We start from the raw sequence: 22,560 nt of genomic DNA on the forward strand, positions 1-22,560 counted from the left end.
AAAGCACTCCATCATCCTCACATCACACAACTACTGCACGCCATGGAGATGAGAATAAAATCCTACCAGGTTATGGAACATGGAACATAGGGAACCCTGACGAAAGGGGTTGCTACAGGGTCATATCATTCTCTCTTTAGAGAACTTACTTTGGCTATCATATCTTTGCATAGTCACCATATTGCCCAGTGACATAGTAAGCATGAAAACATCTCAGTAGATTAGAAAGGGCTCATTACACTCAGTGATTTTGCTTTAGGAAAAGAAGACTCTCCTCTGGAAATATGAAGGTCACAAGCTCCATAGTATCAATGGATACCGTTCTCCCAGAGTGTTCAGTCACACATAGTATGAAGGTCTTCCCTTGACATGCTGGGCCCTGTAATGATACTATACTATTTAGTAACAGGACATCTCCTGTGTCAGAGAGAAAATTCAAAAATCAAAAAGCCAGGTTTACTGAGTACAAATTTCTATGTTGAGAACCTCTCTCAGGGGCTTAAAAATCTACTAAATCAATAACTGAAGATAAAATCACATACAGTCCTGTGATTCTGGTAGTTATGAGACAAACAAGGCTGATCCATAATGAACATAACACAATTTCCTCAAAAGAAATCCAAAGGGAACCCATACCCCTACGTAGCATTAGAAATATTTTTAATGGGTTACTGAATATAAGAAGTCAGAGATACTTTAAAGCAACCAAAGTCCGTGTTATATAAAATAACTGACTAAGAAGAATTTCACCAGGTAGTGTCAATGTGACCATAGTAGACAGTACAGTGACCTCCTGGACAATGTCCCAATTTCCTACTGCATCTGAGGAAGGCACCAGTGCCCTTGCCCTTCACACTTTCACTCCAACCATTCTTGTTAAAACTGCCATGAGATGAAAGGAAGACATGAGGGCAGAGTGTGCCTCCCACTGCATCTTCCTGAAGAACAACTTCACAAACTGAAGCTCCACCACAGCACAGACATCTTTCCCACCTCACGGAGAGCAGTTCCAGGGAAACTGAGAGCAGCGTCAGCTTCAAGGACGCACTGCCGTTAAGCCTGCTTTAAGAGTTTTCCTTTTCACAAACTTCAGCTACGAAAAACCACAGTATGCGACCACTCAGGGTGCTCAGAACCTAGATAAAGCATTTCTTCACAGGAATATTGGGTCCTTTTCAAGGAAGGATGCCCACAGGAAGAACACAAGAATAAAACCCTCAACAGTTAGAACCCTGTCCCCAGTGAAACACACCCTCTGGAGCACTTCCAGAGTTAGAACCAGGGTTTGTATTAAACTGAATATTGTGTGTCTGAGGTGCTGAGAAGCACACATGCTACAGCTCAATGAATGTCCCATTCATAGAGACAGAATTCAGTGACTAATCGGTAGATGCTTTCATGAAACTTACACCCAACATCGTCAGTCCCCAGAGCTTGAAGATCTATATAATCAATAAACTGCAGAGGGTCCCAAAAGAGGCTCATCATACTGGGAGTTCTGGCACACCTGTAGCTACAACAAGTTGAAGACATATGATCTAGGTCGACAGAAGAAATATGGAAGGAACCAGACTCCAACCTGGAATTTAAATGTTCTAAATGGAGTGCGAAATACAGGGTATCAAATATGCTTTAAAGCAACAAAATACATGGAACCACATTTAGTCAGATATAAGGGTTTAATTTGCCAATGGACATTCGAATACAAGAGGGGAGCCAGTGTTTCTACATTTACCGCTGCTCCTACCCTATCTAAGCTAAAGAGATTTGTTTTTTTTCTACACAAAGCCAAGCCCTATCACTTAAGCTTCGTCTCAAACAGGACTTACAGAGAGAATAGGAAGATTATTACCTCTGAAGAATAATAATTCTTATTAATAAGAAGCACATATTTATCAACTTCACACTATGCTGTGACCGCTGACAGCACAAAGAACCAAGGCCCAAACATACGCTGCTCTCTGTATTGAGGCACTTTTCTCGTGAAGATGTCCAGAGTAGAAGCACAACAAACAATCCTCAGAGACAGCAGCCCACCCTCCATGGAAAGAGATGCTTGGGAGCTCCTGTGGTAGAGGTGCAAGGGTAGGAGTTAAGGGAAATACCGTGCTCACAGGTGGTCAGGAGCATTATCTGAGGGGCTTCCCACCGATATCTTGGACACTGCAGGGGTCCTCTACTTTTAGTCACAATGAATTTACATTAAGAGAAACAGAAATTTCAAATTACAACTCTTTTTTTTCCTTTTTTTATTTGATATTTTGTTTACATTTTAGATGTTATCTCCTTTCCCCCACCCACCCAGAAATCCCCTATGCTATCCCCCTTCCTCCTGCCTCTAAGATGATATGCCCCTACCCACTCACTCTCACCTCCCCACTCACAAAGTCTCCCACACTGGGGCATCCAGACTTCATGGGACCAAGGACTTCCTCTCTTACCTTTGCCTGAGAAGGCCACCCTCCCCTACATATACAGCTGGATCCTGTGTGCTCCCAGGTTTAGACCCTGGAAGCTCTGGTTGGTTGGTATTGTTGCTCTTCCCATGGGGCCACAAACCTCTTCAGCTCCTTCAGTCTTCTCTCTAACTCCTCCATTGGAAACCCCCTGATTAGTTCAATGGTTAGCTGTGAGCATCCACCTCTGTATATGTCAGGCTCTGGTAGACCTCTAAGGAGACAGTTATATCAGGTTCTTGTCAGCATGCACTTCCTGAAATACACATCAGCGTCTACCTTTGGTGACTGCACAAGGGATAGACAAATTACAAATCTTATCTGTAAACAAAATTTATTGTTTTTTATACTCACTCAACAAACTCTTCTAAGAGCTTGAACATTCAGTTAATCTAACACTAACAGTGAGGCCACAGAGAGAGCAACAATCATCACATCATGATACATCATTTGGATGACCCATGATGCAAAATCATCAGCGATTCTTTTATGAAAAAAAAATCTATAAAGACCTTGTCCAAAGGTATCCTTCATAATGTGGTAGGGAATACAAAAGAACAGTCTTTTAGAGCAACAATACCATGAAATGGAAACCTACTTAATCCTGAAAATGAAGTCCTTATTGGTAACACAAATTTGTCCACAATCAAGGTCAGGGCAGTAAAATGAAACATTCATCACCTCTGCAACCTCGTCTGCTTCTAAGGAGCAGAACTAGATCAGATTTACAGGTTGAGCCTTGGAGTCCTCTAAGTTTTAGTGAGCAGTCACACCCCAGTCAGAAAGACAGATGTAAAGTTCCAATGCCAGACCTTTTCCTGAAACATGTGTCCTGTTTAATTTCCCAAAAGTTTACACATGTACTTAATCAAATGCTAATGAAAGTGGATTCCACGAAGTCTCCCTGCTCATGGGTGTTTTGGACACTGTTGCCTGTGCTTTGATGTACATTTATCAAAGATTTCCTCAGTCAAAGTTCTAAGGGAACCAGATCTCATTCTAGCTTCCCCAATGTTTCTAATGGGTTACAGAAAAAATGAACTCAAAGATGCTTTAAACCAACAAAAATACAACTATACAATGACAACATATCTAATTATAAATAATATGTCCACATGGAAGTACAAAGGTAATTAAAATAGAGGGCAGGGTTGTATGATAACCCTTGCACCACCTCCCAACCTTCCTCTGCATCGAAAGGGGGAACCAGTGCCCCTTCCTTCACACCTTCTCTTTGATCAGCTACCTGATCTGTCTGGAGAGGAAGATCAAAGAAAATGTAGTGTGCCTCCTACCCTTTCATTGCTGAAAAGGACTTTTCCTGAAGAGAAAATTTGCCAGGAAAATTGTACACTAGGACATCCATATGCCTGACTTCAGGAAGAGAATTTGAAGAGCAACTGAGACCAGTATCTGCTCCAGGGTTTATAATCATTAAGAATGTCTTCACGTATCATGACTATTACAGGACAGCGTGGCTGGCACTCAGAATCCAGAACCAAGCACATGCTCCTTGGGTTTCTTTTCCATCAAGAAAGCCCTGGGTGAGATCCCAGTTTAGAGGCCTCAGAAGACAACAGCGCATCCTCCTGGGAAACAAACCCTCAGGAGCATCTCAGCTAGCAGTGCTAAGTTCTACTTTGGTCTCCCCCTAAGACAGCAGGAAGAAAGGCTATCATCAATACAAATTTAAAATGCCTACACAGCTTCTGTTCTTGCCTTTCCATGCATGAAACAAGACAAGACAAACAAGCAAACAAAAAGCCAACAACTTTTGAGCAAAAGTAAAATCCTGACAGCAAGTAAAGGAGGTCATAGAAAAGCCAGCTAACACATATAGGTAGAATGGTAATGATACTGTTTTCTATTTAATCATGTATGTTTGAATACTGTAGTCTTTAACATAAATATTTACTAAGACACACATATGGGGGGTGATGATAGTGTATCAACAAGATTCATTGATATACCCACACAGCATGTGGCAAAGCCTGAGGCCATTCTCATAAACAAGGCCAGGGTTAGGGCTAACTCTTTGAACAAGACACACTGAGTGGAAGAGAGGCACCCAGGTGTTGCTCCCTGGATTGGGTCACTGGAAACGGGTGGTCAGTTACAAGGGGTGGATAAAAGAACACTTTGTAATTTTTACTGAAAACCCCCATTTTCAGGTCTCTTTGAATGAAGAGGCTCCTGCATCCTCACCTAGATTAAGGCCAGATCAAGCTACTCACAAGTGCACGGACTAAGTACTCACGAGTGCACGGACTAAGTACTCACAAGTGCACGGACTAAGCAGAGCAAGATAAATGAAGATGGCTGCTGATTTCTGGTGTACCTGCCCTCGGCTCTCACCCCTTGCTGTAAACGAATAGTGTCTTTGGCAGTTTGCAGACCTTCCTCACTGAGGCAGATGCCTCTCTGTCCTGGCAGGAGTCAAGTGAGTGTGGAGTGCTGCTCTAGTCCCCATCACATCACCTGCTGTGTACATGGGCACTGAGAGTCCACTGGTTTTACTATGATCCTAGACCTAAGAAGGGACACCACTTTCTCAATGAGATGACATAAAAAAGCTACCAATTGAAAGGGCCAAACATCCAGGAAAATGATGGTGACTATGTGTGCTATTTATATGGGTGTCCTCTGTAGCAGTGACTTTAATCCATAAATGCAGAACTGAATTAAGACGCAGAGGAATATGGAGCTCTGTGAATTGAGGCTAGCCTGGTCTATAGAGCAAGCTCCAGTCTAACCAACGATAAAGATGGCTACATGATGAAATATTGTAGTTATAATTGCAAAACTATATTGTGATGGTTTGTATATGGTTGGCCCTGGGCGTGGCACTATTTGGAGGTTTGGCCTTGTTGGAGTACGAGTAGGTGTGTCACTGTGGGTATGGGCTTTAAAACCCTCATCCTACCTGCCTGGAAGCTAGTATTCTGCTGGCAGCCTTCAGAGGAAGACATAGAATTCTCAGCTCAGCCTGTACCAAGCATGCCTGGATGCTGTCATGCTCCTGCCTTGATGATACTGGACTGAACCTCTGAACCCGCAAGCCAGCCCCAAGTAAATATTACCCTTATAAGAATTACCATGGTCATGGTGTCTGTTCACAGCAGTAAAATACTAGCTAAGACAATTATAGAACTACATTTTATTAAAATTAATTTTTACCCTGAAATTAAGCATCACATAAAAATTGTTTCAATTCTTCCAGACTCACTATAATCCCAACAGGCCAATTAAGGGCAGGGATAAATATAACATTGTGATTTAAAGATAAAAGTGTTTACATTTGCAATCAATCCATGCAAAATTATGTATTAATACTGTAACCCTAGTACCATTAATAATGAAAATAAAATACTGTGTGTTTCCAAGGAGCTCAGTTTACAATACAAAGTAACCTTAAGTTCTTCCTGCCTCTGTGCTCGTTTACCCAGTTTATTCACACCTACCCATCACTGCTCTATAGGCAGTGGGACCCAGGAGAATGGAGCCCAACAAAAGATATATTGAAGTCTTAGGCTAAAGCCATCTTCATTCAAAGCCTTAGATAATACTTATATACTCTCGAGTTCAACATATAATTCTCATGAGTTCAAGCTTTATACAATCACAAAAACTAACCACAAATGGTCAAATTATGTTTTTCCATAAAGGCAAAGAAAGGGTCATTTAAATACTTAATTGAATTACAACAGCAAGCAATAATGAGTAATCTGAAATAAACTCACTCCAATCCAAAACACCAGGGAGGAGCATGAAAACACATTCCATGGACAATTTGGTGTTTTGAAGAAACTATGGTCACAAGGCTCTTGCTTGGATTTTGGGAATCTTCTCATAAGCACTCAGAAGTCTTCTCACAGGACTCCATTACTGGATCATATCTGATAAGAAGACAGGTGTTTACAGAGATAGAAAAGGAACAAAGGGCCTCTTCATTTGAGCAGAATACAACATATACAATCTAGCTCAGGTTTTGGTCCTGACACAGTAAAATAAAGTGCATGAAATTTAATAAAACTATTTCTATTATCAACATTAAAAATGACCTGGAATGCAGTGACTCTGTCACTGATACAATTGTGCATCTCAATGAAGCTGTCTGAGGTACACACAGAGACTTATGCTCAACACTGTGCCCTATAGAAGTACTGCCCTGAATGTCACACAAAGGGTAGGAAAACCAGAGCCCTCTTCAATAGTAAAGTTATTATTATTGAAATAATATTTTTTCTACTTAACTAAATGCCTATATGTTCTGAAGAACATATACATACAAACATATATGTATACTGTGTATGTGTGTGCGTGCATGTGTGTGATGCTTATACATCCACAGCACTATATAGGAAGTCAGGATAGAAATTCAAACATGGGCGGAATCTGCAGGTTGAAGCTGACACAGGGTCATAGCAGGGCACTGCTTACTGGCTTGGTCCATATGGCCTGCTCTTATGGATATATTTTCTCAATTGTGACTCCCTTCTTTCTGATGACTCTACCTTGTGTCAAGATGACATAAAACTATCCAGCACATCCATGGTCCTTAAACCACTTCAACTCCCTGTGTAGACTGCCCTTTAGCCCCAGCAGAATGTTTTAGACAGGCTTTTACTCTCCCTTCCACTATGGTCAAATGACCATAGCCAAAAGTCCCTGTGTATGCAGTGATCTGTACGCTCATCCCCTTTTCTCTACCCGTCAGGCACAGTGATGCCTCTTCCAGCCAGATCACCTGGCAGCACCAGAGCCCTCAGGCATGCTGCTGCATGGTCTCAGTAAGAGGCCTAAATATAAGTGAGTAGTCATAAGCATGGTAAGGTGAACTTGCCCCAGCAGCAAGTTGTGTAGTTCTTTGGAGTTGGTTCCATTACAGAGATGTGCTCTTGGTGAGAAGGGACATGGTGGACACCATCATGCCATTATTTTTGTCACTGATCAGCACTGATTATTTGCTACTGATCAGCATGTGTGCCACCCACCTACCCACAAAACAGACTCTGGAGTGAGAGCACAGGCTCCTAATGACTGCTCTTCAGAAACCTCCCCACAACACAGCCAATACAATATGATACTCTTCTGCTCTTCTGCCCTGGATCAGTGAATGCATTCACATTCTTACCAAAGCTCTCCCTTACATCATGAGAGCCTGTAGGTGACAAGAACAGACAAATCACTTCCCCAAACTTGGAGGAGTAACAGAATGCCAGAGCCATGAGATGGTGGCAAGCTTTCCATGCCTACATGTCCCAGAATAATTTCCATTGCCTTCCTAAGAATTATCTCTTCCTAGCCCTCATGACTTCTCTCGGCCATTTCTGTACAGTGTGTAGAGCAATGACCGAGTCACCAGGCTCCCAAAGTCTTTCCACACACATCTCCGTGAAAAACAGCAGTAGGAAAGCCCTCTGTTGAGAAGCTTTGCAGTGACAGATCACTCCTGACTGTGGCAGGATTTCAGAACACATTAGGACTCCAGTAGATGTTCTGCCTGCCTCTCTGCCCCACCCACATTCATTTGACCAACTATTCTGAAGAGCATACCTCAGGTATAAAACAAGAACTCAAAACTCTTGTCTGGCCAGTGTGCTGCTGAAGTAGTCGTATCCCATTTCTGGGCTTCAGTTTCGCCAACTGTAAAATGAAAGAAGAAACCCAAGTGTTAGTTTCATAGCAGAAGGTTGACAGTTTTAGTGGATTTATGGTTCTGCATCAACCATTACAAACTAAATGGCACTCTGTTTTTCACTTACCTAACAAATCCTGATCTGGGGGCTGGAGAGATGGCTCAGCACTCTACATGTTAATTCCCAGTAACCACATGGGTAGCTAAAAATTGTCTGTGTTCCTGGGGTTCAGAAGTGTTCTCTTGATCTCCTTATTCATCTGCATTCCTGTGCACCTATCCACCATACCCCATACTGATACAAATATACTACACATAATCAAAAAATAAACCACCCAAATTCAATTAAATCTCACAAAGGAAAGAGAAGAAACATCCAGTTTTGGAGTTAAAAGGACTAAGAACAAGCACCACCACATGATTCTCTGAGGACAACCTCACAGCAAGCAGTGGCATCATCTCATTGGCAGGCATCCATAACATGTAGCAGGATTAAAATGATGCCAGAGATATTGCTTTCTACTACAAAGGTGTTGGCCTGAATGCATTAATAATCTCTAGACCACCCCAAAATGTGACAGAGTTGCATATAAGGAAATTAAATTCAAGAATAGGATATACCCAAGATGGAGCCCAGACTAGAATTCTCTACTTCTCTCCCTTTGTCTTGAGTTGGTCCTGTGTGTTGTATGAGTCTGAATTCGTTCCTGCCTGAATGCTGTCTCATTAATTTGTTTACATGTGTGTGTTTTCATTTTTGTCTCTGTGTGCTTGTGTTCCACACCAAAGACTTCCCTATTTCTTATCTTGAACAGCACAGAAAATATCATATGGGATAGGAATGAGGACTACTTCACAGAAATCTTTAACAGTTTTCCAGGGGATTGAGCCACTGACTACAGCTGACCCCAAATTCCACAGGTAACAAAACAAGATGTTTTGCCCAGTTATGGCCGATCAAGCACCATTCAGTAGAAGTGCTTTCAACCTGAATTTTCCATTCTCAGCATTTATTATCATACTGTTCTCTTAAAGACAGATTAAGCAGACGGATTGACTTCACAGTAGAATATCAGTCTTAAGTGACGTCATGGTGTATCTCTAACTCTGGCTCTGAGGTCATGGAGAAGTTCCAGAATATTAGGAAAGAATATATACATTCAAAATAACGTAGCATTACACCAAGGGAGCTGTCTCAAAGTTGGCATCTAGTGCCCTAATCATGCCACGCTGGAACCCACATCTGAGAGGTTATACTGTCTTTCTGTATTGGCAGGCTGGGTGCAAGATTCCAGCCTTAGAATCTATGTGTAGTATAACTTCAAACTATCTCCACACCATGTGACCATTGCATAAAACATGGTCAACTGTCCTTCAGCCAGCTTATCTCTTAAACTGTTTCAAAAGAGCAATTTGCTCAAGTGACTGAAAGAACTTACTGTTTGTTGATCTAAAGTCATGATATTTTGGAAGACATGAAAAGAACAGGTCAGATTCTGAGAGAAAAAGCACTCCCCAGAGATGTTTACTCTGGAGAAACCAAAATTTAAAGACAGTAAGTAACTCAAATAGCTCCGAGATCCTTCTGTGGGCTCTCAGTGTTATGGAAGGCTTGGAGTATAAGCCTTTCATAAAGCCTGTGCTTCTACACAGTATTTCCCATACCTGTCCTTCAAGTACCTGCACGAGAATCAGTGACCTTCTGCAGGAATCCAGAACTCATTGAAAAACAATCTTAAAAATCTTCTTGTTGCAGATATCTGCAACTAACAGGGCAGGGGGAATAGAAGCATCTCCAGGGAGAGTCAGAGACCTGGAATAGGAGACAGAGACCTGGGATGGGGAGGTGCCCAAGAATCAATGTGAGTGTCATTGGCTGTGACTCACAATATTGGGGATATGAAGCCTGAGGAGATTGCCTCCTGTGCCCAGGCAGGAACCCTAGTGGAGCCATAGGGACACAGGCCAACCCACAAAAATTTCAACCCAAAACATATCCTGCCTACAAGAAATTCAGGGACTGGGGATGGAGCAGAGACTGAGGAACAGCCAATCAATAACCTGCCCAACTGGAGACACAACCCATAGGTAAGCACCAATCCCTAGTACAATTAATGATACTGTGTTATACTTACAGACATAAGTCTAGCATGGCTGTCCTCTGAGAGCCTCCATTCCCCAACTGACTCAGACAGGCTATAGATACTGACAGTCAAAGAGTGGATGGAGTTTTGGAACTCTTATGGAAAAATCCAAGGAAGGGTTGCAGCCCCTAAGTGGATAGGAACTCCACAGGAAGACCAATAGTATCAACTAACCTGAACCCTTGGGGCTCTCAGACTCAGAAGCACCAACCAAAGAACATTATCAGGCTGGACCGAGGCCTCTCTGTAAATATGTAACAGATGTGCACCTTGGTCTTCGTGTGAGTTGGATTTTCAGTGAAAAATAAATAAATAAATAAATAAATAAATCTTCTTCCTTGGAACTAGAAAATATCCTGAGTGAAGTAACTCAGACCCAAAAAGACATGTATGGTGTGTACTCACTTAAAAGTAGATACTAGCCATAAAGTACAGGATACACATGCTACAGGCCACAGATCCAAAGAAGCTAAAGAACAAGAAAGGTACAAAGGAGGATGCTTAAATTTCACCCAAGGGGAAATAAAAAGTCATCTGAGATGGAGGGAGGGAGGAAACTAGTAGGGCAGAGGGAATAGAGACTAGAGAACACAGACCTCTGACATAGGGAAAACCATAGACGGAGAGCAGGGGAAAGTGACCAGAAGTGTGTTTGTGAGGTGGGGGTCATGCCAGAGACCTGTGATGGGGAAGGCTCCAGGAAGTCTATGAGGAAGATTCCACCTGAGACTCCTTGCAGTGGGGAATATGGAACCTAAAGTGGCCACCTGCTGTTGACAGTCAGGATTCCCAGTGGAGAGAAAGGACAACAACATGCCCACAAAATGTTCAACCCTAAATTTGTTAGCTTACAAGAAATTCAAGGACAAGCCGGACAGTGATGGTACACACCTTTAATCCCAGCACTTGGGAGACAGAGGCAGGCGGATTTCGGAGTTCGAGGCCAGCCTGGTCTACAGAGTGAGTTCCAGGACAGCCAGGGCTACACAGAGAAACCCTGTCTGAAAAAAAAAAAAGAAAAAGAAAAGAAAAGAAAAAAAGAAATGCAAGGACAATGCAGTTGCAGGAACTGAGAAAATGATCAACCAATGACTGGCCCAACTTGAGATCCATCCCATGGACAAGAACCAATCCAGGACATTATTAATTAACATTCTTTTATACTTGCAGACAGGAGCCTAGCAAAACTGTCCTCTGAGAGGCCCCACCCATCAGCAGAACTAAACAGTTGAAGAGACCCACAGCCACACATTAGACAGAGCTCAGGGCATCTTTAGAAAAGTTGAAGGATTTGGGACCTGGAGGGAAAGGAATTCTACATAAAGTCCAACAGATTCAACTAACCTCAAACCTTAAAAGGACTCACAGAGACTGAACCTTTGACCAAGCAATATACATGGACTGGATCTAGCCCTTCCAAGTCATATTAACAGATTGCATCATGGTCTTCATGCCAGGTCATCAACAATTATAGCACAGAGTTATCACTGACTTATGAGGTGCAGATTGGAAAGAGAGGGGGGCTATGATGCAGATGTAAATAAATAAATAAATAGATAAATAGATAAATAAATAAATGGAAATTTTTTCTTCCTGCCTACACAGAGTTGTCCTGAAATTGCACACTTCCATCTAACCTCCAGATACTAAAGCTCTCAAAATGGCAGCTCTGAGAGAAGTGACTGTCAGTAATCATCACATTAGATTGTAAGTGTGTAACAAACTACAGAAATGATCTCTCAAAGTATAGTTATTACTGCACTAGAAGGAGTATGTAAATCATACGCTTTGGGATATCGATGTGGTGGCCCCGGCACCCAAGCCACTCTCCACACAGTGGTTCCTCTGTGGTTGCCTGACAGTTAGCTCCTTAGAACCCAGTAGAATATCACAAGAGCCTAGGCCTCTGCCCATGCCCTTCTCAGTGATCTCACAGACATGATACAGAGAGAAAGCAGTTTATGTGTTAGCTACCATTAGCAAGTCAGCAAAGTGAGCAAATATCGCAAACAACAAAGCATAAAACATACTAACAAAAGAGTTACTGAGAAATATCTCCTAATCAAATCTGCAACTGCAATTTCAGATGTCAACAGACATTCATTAATGTGTTGACACTTGATTTCAATGCCTGTTTTGGAAGTCAGATCTCTGCTGTGGATTCTAATCCAGCCTTGTCTACATAGTAAAAGTTCCAGGATGGAAAAAACTATGTAGTGAAACTTTGACTCAAAAAAAAAAAAAAAAGCTTTACCCTCGTCAAGGATATTGTTTCCTTCCTTTCTAAAACATGGAATTCCCTTGAGAATGGTGTCTTCTGTGAACATGAATAGATTTTTTTCATTCCTTGTGTTACTCTCTGTGTTCCCTACTGATCCCCTCTCATCCCTTTTATTTCTTCCAACACTCACTCTGCTGTGAATTTCTCACTATGTTTAGCCTGCTTAAAGTTTCAAAGTACAATAGTAGTTGGAATTATACCAGGTGTCCCTGTCTGTCTCACACCTTCCTAGAACATTGTAGACCATTCTGATTCCCCGTGGTGTACATTAAGAGATTCGTCACATCCTCTAACCAGGGTCCTGATGCTCTAGTTGTTTCTATAATCAAACATGGAAGATTCTCCCACAGATCTCATTTTTAGTAGCCAATATGGGTTGGTAATTGGTCACTACATCCTTTTTGTATGCCATGTCCTTCTTCCAGCAGCCATGGTGGCCCTTATTATCATCTGATACTATATATCACAAAGGAAATACTCAAAACCGACATCAAATGGGAAAAGATACAGAACTGATAGAATTAGGCTGCAATGAACTCATCTCACTAAACTTTTACTTTTCAGGTTAGTCTATCAGAGTTCTTAGTTCTTTGCTTAAATTTATTCTTCTATTTTTTGTTTGTTTTGCAAGAATATAGCTTGTATTTTTGTGTCCCAGTGACTCTAAGAGGATGCTCACCCCAAGATTATTTTCATTAACACACAGTAAATGGTCTTTTTCATATACAGGTTTGCAGATCAATACATGTATAGAATTGTGTGAGCACCGCTGTGATCAGAGGAAGAATAATACCATTGTCCCAAATAATCCCTGTGACACTCCTTCCAATCACTCCTCACTTGCCCCTCCCACTGGTCAGCATTAATGTGAGGTCCTTATAGCTCTCTTTTCAAGAACATTAGAATACAATAATTCAGTGTGTAAGAGGTTTACACTGGATAATTTTTCAGTTATCATAGTGCCTTTGAGATTCATTCAAAGATTTTTGCATGAGCATGTTAATGTTGCAATGTACACAGCTGCATATGAAGGCCAGAGGACACCCCCAGATATTAGCAGTGAGCACCTGAGTGTCTTTTACCTTCATTATTATTATTATTATTATTATTTAGATATTCCATTTATTTATATTCCAAAAGTTGACCACCTTCTCTGTCCCTTCTCTCCAGACTCTTCACCCCTATCCAGGTCCCAGTATGTCAAAGCCACACACTCCAGGATGCCAAGAGTGGTGAACTCACATGTTTCTAGAAGACCTATTAATCTACAGGGGACATGAACTTCCAGCATGCCAAGACACTACAACAAAGAAGCTGGTGAGGCCTAGGAATCAGATAATGGAGTAGAAGCCCTCAGACTGATTTAAAAAAACAAAAAAACAAAAACAAAAAAACCTTTTCATTTGGGCATGCATGCTTTTAAGAGGCAAAAGATCTGGTCTCCATCACCTCCCAAAATTGCACAATTAGATTAACAGTAAATCACATTGGAACTCAAAGACACTGGGCAGCAGATTGGAGATCTTGTGTGAATGGGCATACTCAGACAACTTGATAGTTCTCAGCCAACCAAGGGCTAATGCTACAGTGGCGTTCCCTTTAGAGTGTTGCTGGTGACCCTACTCATGTTGGGTCGCTCGGGAGGGATCTGATATCAGGTTATGTGGTCTTACCAATGCCAAAGAGCATCTGAAGGGGCTCTGTGAGGAGAACCCTGGAGATGGGGGGGAATGATTTCTCACACTTTCCCTTCCCCTTCACAAGGGCTAGTGTCCTAATAAGGGACTGAGGCTCAACGATAGGGTTAAAGTATCTGTGCTGCAAGCTCATGGAGACTGTGGAAATCTATATGGAAAAAAAAAGTCACATTCTAAAACACTGGAAGTTTTAAGGGTCTCAGAGCCAGAGGTAATAATTCACCTAAAGATCACTTAAAGCATAAGATACAATCCTCCTGTGAACTCTGGCTGTGTGTTTAAGCTGCTCTACAATAGCAATGGAACAGTAAACCTTCCTTGCCTTGGATGTAATCAGCTTCTATACCCTATGCCAACACATGGCTTGACTCTCAAATTGTACATTGTTCCAAGACTGTGACCTGGAACAGAGTATGTATATCACTAATGAAAGCAACAAATACCAGTGTTGAAAATAATCTTCTAAAATTAAATATCCCTCATACATTTTGAATTCAATATTTGGTTAGTGGTTGATAAACAATGAAAAGTGGGTTACTGCTTTTGGTCTTGGTCACTTGGAGCCAGTGACTTAATCACATTTGAAACCTCTGTTAACGATTTCTGTAAAGAATGCCATCATTCTGCATGTGATACGTCTATACAGTTCCATAAATAAAGAACAGATGCCCTTTGGAGAATGGGAGACACAGGGAACATGAGAGACAGAAGTCAAAACTGAACTCACTCTTGGTTAAATTTCTCTAAGAGAAAGAAAGAACTTTTATTCCATGTCTTCATGCCACAAGGATGCAAGGTTACTAGGACTTACTCTCTAAGGTCTTGATCAATGCAAGAATCCATCTGTACAGTGATAAGATTACAAGCAGAGATCATAACATTGTTCCTGTTTTTAAAAGTTCAAGGAATCAATGTCAGGTTTCCATGCTTGTGAGGAAAACACGGCTCCAGTTGAGCTATCACCACAGTCTCCAGAGGAGCGGTTTTTCTTGAGGAAATAACAGTAGGCTATAAGCTGTTGTGGATTAAATAATGTCTTCCTTAATATACAATGGACCCCTACCTCCAAAAGCTAGCATTATGACCTTTGGAATTAAATTTGTCTTACTTACTTAAGCATGGATAAAATAAACTTCCTGGCACAAACGAATTAGAGAGAAATCAATTATTTTAACTCTTTCTATCACAGTGTTTACTCCATATAGGTTGGCCCTTTCTACATGAGCAGAACATCTTTCCATTGAAGAAGAGTGTGGGAAGAGGACAGAGGTTCAGAGTACAATGGACCAGAACTAACAGTGACCCCCAACCAAGACAACCATATATCAAAGACAGCCAACATCCATCTCCCAGTGACCAACTCTGAATTGAAGTTTCACATTTTAAAGTTTCCATATTCTCTCTAAAGCAGCAGGGACTACTTGAGGATTTTAACGTGAGTCTGTGGAGACATTTCAGTCTAACCAAAACAAAGGTCTTAGAAGACTGAATCACCTTGAGTTCAGGTTAGTGCAGACACTAAACCATTGATGTACATGGGAGAAGTAATATCTGCAACAGGAAGAGGATAAAGAGAGGAGAGGGAAAGCAAAGGTAAAGAGAATGGATGCAAAGACAGATTTGGAAACAATGACTCTACAAGGCAAAGGACCGTGGATGGCCAACCAATCACTGAGGGTAAGTGGTAGCAACCCAGTTTCTGAGAGCATCCTGGGTAAACAACCCAGTCAACCCTTTGTCAACTAAGGTGCTAATTTAAAATATCAAACTGTCAGCCAGGTTTTCTCTACATCTCTCAGTCATTTGGTCTCTCCTTGCTGACATGCCTCTGCCCACACCCTAAATTTCCACAGCCCCGGGGCCTTGTCTCCCCTTCCCTATGTAATACAAACATGTTGGTTAATTGCACTTTGAACCTTTGGGCATCCTGGCTGCTTCACCTTGTTCCCCTCTTTCCCTCTCCCTCTCCCTCTCCTCATGTGGCCCAGCTCAGGCTTCTCAGGGCTCTTCTAGATATTTCCACAAGCCACGCCCTCTGGCTATGCTCAATCACATCTCTATAACCAAAATTTTCCTCAAACTTACCTAGCAGCAGTCAAGTCCCTTTTCCTTAACCTATCTTTTTTTTTCACTCAGCTCTTAGATGATAGTTAATAAATTTCTATTTCATGCTGCTGATTTCCTCACTAGACATGGACACACACGTCTGTGGAAACCAGCAGGAATGCTGGACATTAAGATATGGCAATATGATTCAGTACACAACATCTATAAAACATAGGTAACCTACTTCAGAGAGATCCAAAATATTTATAGTAAGAAGGATGAGGGCAAAGCTTTGCTACTTGGGATGTAAACATAGGGGACAGCACTCACTTCACCTGGTTGATAGGAAAATGCCTGGCTGCAGTTGGAGGCAGGAGAAACAAATGAACCTTCCCTAACCACAATGTGCACATGTTGGAAATTAATGATGATAGATTATTTTAAGCTAGTGTAACGTAGGTGGGAAGTTCTGGTACATACACAACTGAAAGAAAGACCCAGGCAATGGTACTTGTATTATAGATTACCATTATATAATTATTTTTAATCTTTCTCGTACTTAAGCCCTTCTTACCTATGGCAAAAAAAAAAAAAAAAAAAAAAGCCCACAGAACCCAACGGTTGAGATGCTCCCAGAGATCTCCATGGTCAAGAAACAAAACTCCTATCAACTGTTTCACTCAGAGGTCTTTGAATCCTAGTGAAATACTGCTTCACCCAGAGGCCTTTGCGCCTCCGTGCTATGCCCTGCTAAATGCTTCACCAGAGACCTTGTGCCATGGGTTGCACCACAGACAGAGGAGCTCCTGGTACATATTTCTACCCATTGTCATTGTACTGCAGGCAATAGTAAAGATGTCTGCCATCACTACTGACAGAAAACCGTTCTAGCTGGACGTGGCAGAATGGCAAAGGGAGCCTACGTTTTCCAAACGAAAGATGGAGATTACGAAGATGAACTTCTGGAGACCCAAAGTGAGTTAAAAAGAATTCCATGTCCTATGAGAAAGGTGTGAGTTTTAAGGTACTGCAATGAACGACCTGTGATTGCAGCCATGGACTTGTAGAAACCTAACGTGACTTAATATGAAGCTTAGGCCCATCAGGAAGAAGTCTGTATTCCAAGGTCCTGCAAACATCTAAGTGTATCAACTGCATGGCTGTTTGGGTTCTGGGGAAGTTGGAATTTGTGTCTGTGTGATAGAAAGTGAACTACTGACAATCAAGCAGAGAAAACAAAGTCTAAACCTCCTACAGAGGTGCTTAGTAAGTGCTGAGGTGCCCTTCAGCAGCTGAACACATGAATTATGCACAGTTAGCACTTTCTTCTGGCCTTACCTTGTTGGAATCTTTATACTTAGAAAGATTTGAAAGATCCAGACACTGTTGTTATCCATTATCATGATAAGTAGACTGATTTGGAATCCTCAGCTATTGTTGGCATACAAGCCCTTGGATAAAACTGCTGTCACAGCGTGTGTCCAACAGCTGTGGAGCCAGAATCCTGTGCTGACATTCAGGGCTGTCCAGAGAACACTATGTGGGCATAAACAAGGGAGCTGGCTTGTTGTGCCTGGCTCTTCCTTAGAACACCTTACTGTAACCTACCTCAATGAGGTCACCACATGCACAGTGCTTTGAGTAATGCCTTACACCTCCATGGCAGGACCTAGGAAAGCCCACTCATTTGTTTCAGGCTCTTTTGCAACCACCTGGCTAGCCTGGCCACCAATGCATGACCTTTCAAGGGTTGGCCCGTCTTATAGGGACTCGGGTCATAATATCCTTTTAGAATTTAGTGCCAAGAAGAGCTTATTCTTAGGGAATTGACAAGAGTAAAAAAGGACTTCCTGTTTTTCTCTGCATGTAGTCACACAAATAACTGTTTTCCTTTCCTTCAAAGGACAGCAAGTTTGGTATAAATTGTCATCATATTATCAGTGGTACTATCTCTGTCTTTTCATGTTATTCTCTTTTTTCAGAGTTGAATGTCCTTATAGGAAAAAGTATCTTTTACACAGCCAATAAACCTTATGATTAGGGGGAAGCACTGACAAATGCATAGCTCTATATAAAGGTCTGTTGAGTTGCATGTATTCTTAATGTTTTCAATGATTAATATGTTAGAAAGTTTTTATTTTGCTCTCCTAAATACAAACAACAACACAAATTTTTGTACCATGAGAATTAAAGTATAAACTCTTGTGTTAAACACTATACACTGGAAAATTGATACTGATGTCTTTTTTTAAAATGACAGGGACAGTCTATGGACTTGGACACAGTGAGAAGAAAGAAGTCGAAAGATTGTTATAGTCAAATTTCAGTTTATACACACATGGATTTCTCATAGTAAACACTCTCACTTTGTATAATTAACATGTGCAAACAAAATATAAGTTGAAGGTCTATCATCGTCAGTTAAAAAGTGGTGATAGAGAGATGACACAGTGCTTCCTGGTTTTAAGAAAGTCCTGGTTTGGGTCTCAGCAACACACGGTGCTCACAACAACCTGTAACCTAAGTTTGAGAAATGAGATGTGATCTTCAGGACTCCCTGTACTCCTGCAAACATCTGTTGCACTTAAACCTCATATAAGCATGCGTGCATGAAACACATACACACACACACACACACACAAAACATAAAAATGTAAAAGGTATGTAGTTTTACTAATATAACAATGAGTGTGTTTGAAAAATGACATGTGAAAGTTTGGGGATGTTTTCACATGTAGAGACATTTACACAAGGACTCTTTTTTATAGAAACCAAGGATACAGAAATCAAGGCTTCATTGAGCTCATACTTGGTGGTGGTACTAGAAATATCAGAGTTTCCTTTTTAAAGTTTTAATTTTGTGAGTAAAATAATGTTGTAAAACCCTTGAAAGAAGCTCATGAACAATTTTATTCAAGTATTGTGAGTAAACATGACAGGCTTGCTGGAAACATTAGGAGCGGCCAACAAGAGTGAATGAAGAGGATGGCAGGAGCCATTCCTCTTGCAAGGGAGGTCACCAAGCAGCCATGTGTAGGAAGTATGTGCTAAGGCTAAAGATAACTTGTGAAAAAGGCCAGAGTATACTAAAATGCAGGAATGCATTCTTAATCTTTGACTGTTACCAGAAAGGTAGGAGCAGGAAGAGGAGAAAAAGAAGAAGGAGAAGAGGAGAAGGAAGAGGAAGAGCAAGAAGAGGAGGAGGAGGAGAAGAAGAAGAAGAAAAAGAAATACCCCAGAGGGCTCCCAGGGATAAACCACCAACCAAAGAGTACACATGGAGGGACCCATGGCTCCAGCTGCACATGTAGCAGAGGATGGCCTTTTCAGGCACCAATGGGAAGAGAGGCCCTTGATCCTGTGAAGGCTCGATGTCCCAGTGTAGGGAAATTCGAGGGTGGGGAGGGTGAGTGGGTGAGTGGGTGGGTGGGGGAACATCCTCATAGAAGCAAGAGATGGGGGATTGGATGGGGGTTTCCAGGGGAGGGGGCTGGGCCAAACCTGGAATGGTGATAACATTTGAAATGTAAATAAAGAAAATATTCAAGGAAAAAAAAGGAGAAAGGTTACTCTTTTCTGAAATAAGACTGTGGTGGTTTGAATAAAAATGGCCCCATAGGCTGATAGGGAGTGGCACTATTCAGTGGTGTGCATTTGTTGGATCACATATGGACACGTTGGAGGATGTGTGTGAATGGGGGTGGGGCTTGAGGTTTCAAATGCTCACCCCAGGCCCAGAGTCCCTTTCTCTTCCTGCTGCTTCCCAATCCAGATGTAGAATTCTCAGTTAACTCTCCAGTGCCATGTCTGCCTGTATGCCACCATGTTTTCTGTCATAATAATAATGGACTGCACCTCTGAAATATAACCCAGCCTCAATAAATGTTTTCTCTTTTAAGAGTTGCAATGGTTATGGTTCCTCTTCACATCAAGAGGATAACGGAGATGGAAATTGGTAATGGAGACTGGGACACTGCTGTGATAGGACAGCCCATGCTTTCATCGGGAGGAATCAGGAACACTGTGGGGCGTGAGCTAGACGAGCCAATGGACAATTCAGGCAGGGTTTAATGGGTCATAGGAGGAGGAGCATGGAAGACAGTGGTGCTTGGGGTGATTTAAACTGTGAGGTCTTGAGCTGAGGCTCAAGAGGATTCAGAGGAGATATTAATATGGGGCCTAGAAAACAATCTTGTGATGTTTGACTGAGAACACTGCTGCTTTCTGCCACTGAGTTAAAAATAGCCTGAGGATAAATTGAAGAGTTATGCAATAAAAGCTTTGGTGGAGGACAGTTAAAGCAGCCTAGCGTTGATTGTGTCACGTGGTTCTTGCTGGCCGGTCTTAGGCAGTTCTATAAGGAAAGGAGCGAGCTGAGCTAGGAAGTTAACAAAGTGGAGTTTGAGAAAGGAATGTACAGGGTGTTTAATGCAACTAAATCCTATGTTTACGGCCATTGAACAAAAAATATTTTAAAAAAAGTCTGATGCTAGAGGGAATACAAGGAATGGTTGACATCAAGTTAAGACAACACCCAGCCAAACTTCCAACTCACGAGCAGGTATTTAAGTAGAGCTTAGGGCCTAGCACATACCTTATAATACTAGCCCTGGGGAGGAAGAGACAAGCAGACTTCAGAGTTCAAGGCCACCCTGGTTTTCAGAGCAATGCCACAATAGGCAAACAATAGGTCAGAGTAAATCACACACACACACACACACACACACACACACACACACACAGCTGCTTGGTTTCATAAGGGTTGAACGCATACTGAACCTCAGGGCAGGTCATGTCCCTAGTGGTCAGCTCACATGCTATCCACCACCATAGTACCAAAACTCATAGGATAGAGGACATATTGCACCAGGACTGGTCAGGTGGCCTCCAGAATCAACTAGTGGCCACTTTGTCATATCAGTAGCCAGAAGGCAGTGCAATGACCTCTGAAGTGTCCAGTGTCCATGGAACCCACCCCATTTTTATTACAAGGCAGGGCTGATGCCCAAGCAGCCACACACTATTCCTCAAGGGAAAAGCAGTGACCAGGGATGGGACAGCAGAGTGACACCATAATAGGACAGTACCCAGGAGAGCCAAGGAAATGGTATGCTCCAGGAGGGATCAATAGGCAGGGACCACCATATTGTACCTCCATGTTGGATAAATTATCCATGGACTATCCCCTAACTGACCTCAGGAAAGACACACTTCCATGGGGCTGGGTCTTCGACTGTGCACAAGGCACATCAGTATCTGTGGGGCACTATCACATTTATGAGAATTTTAAGCATAGTACCAAGCAGCCACACACACTGCCCCATACCAAGACAGATCTAGTATCCGAGGTGCCAACTACATGATGAGCAAATATCAGGCTTCTATCAAGAATGACACCAAAGAATCAATGAGGACATATGATAGTAGTAGTATCCAAGGAGCTCAAACTTCTTCCCTTTGGGGAAAGTTCAGTGCCCCTGGGCCATTGTCATGTGTAGAAGGAACAGAGGTGCTCTAGAGCATATTATAGATATGATGGGAGAAAACAGGATGCCCACTACTGTCTGCAGCCCTCCTATGACCCCCTGGGGACTATTTGTCTGTTCAAATAAAGTTTCAGTTTATTGTTGTACCACATATTCCCACACAGCAGTGACCCACCTCTCTCTGCTTGCAGCTTTAAAATTTTTCTGCCTAGACTTATGTCTAGGACAAACAATTTGTTCATCCCATGAACATAGTCCCTTGGTGAACATATTACATCTCCCCAAGACCCTTAATAACACTGCCATCCAACCACCCCCAGGATGCACACCCTTCACTGGAGTACACAGAGGGACCTCTGAATAAAAGTGTCATGCTTGTTGAGATCACTCTGGAGGATGTGCACAATACAACCCCTGCCTATTGTTCCAGAGAGAGAGAAAGACATAGAATGGGTGGGAGAAAGACACTGGAAGAAAGTTCCTCCACACCAAAGACGGCTCTGGAGAACATCTTCAGGACATCAACTCTTTAAGGAACTGAAGTCAACAGGCATGTAAAAATAAGTACAGAAAAATTCTAGTCACAGTAACACGTTTGCTGCAGGGACAGTGTGGGGCCCAGCTCTCTGTCCACATCCCAGGTGGCTGATCTTCACCAGACACACAATGCCTAATATCAAAAACCACACAGTTCTCAAACTCACGGTTCCATGAAACTGATCAGTTCTGCAGGCATGTGGTGATGTCACTGCTGTGGGTGGTACCAACATAAAGAGCCTCCAGCTATCTCTCCTTGCCCCATGCACACTGCA

The 22,560-nt window shown here is 42.1% G+C and overlaps 1 pseudogene; it reads right to left on the reverse strand.

Annotated features, from left to right (window-relative positions):
* The window catches only part of LOC114630053, a 60,130-nt pseudogene that overhangs the window by 34,970 nt on the left and 2,600 nt on the right, over positions 1-22,560 (reverse strand).

This window comes from Grammomys surdaster, unplaced genomic scaffold, assembly GCF_004785775.1.
Source record: "Grammomys surdaster isolate TR1022 unplaced genomic scaffold, NIH_TR_1.0 325, whole genome shotgun sequence".
Classification (NCBI taxonomy): Eukaryota; Metazoa; Chordata; class Mammalia; order Rodentia; family Muridae; genus Grammomys; species Grammomys surdaster.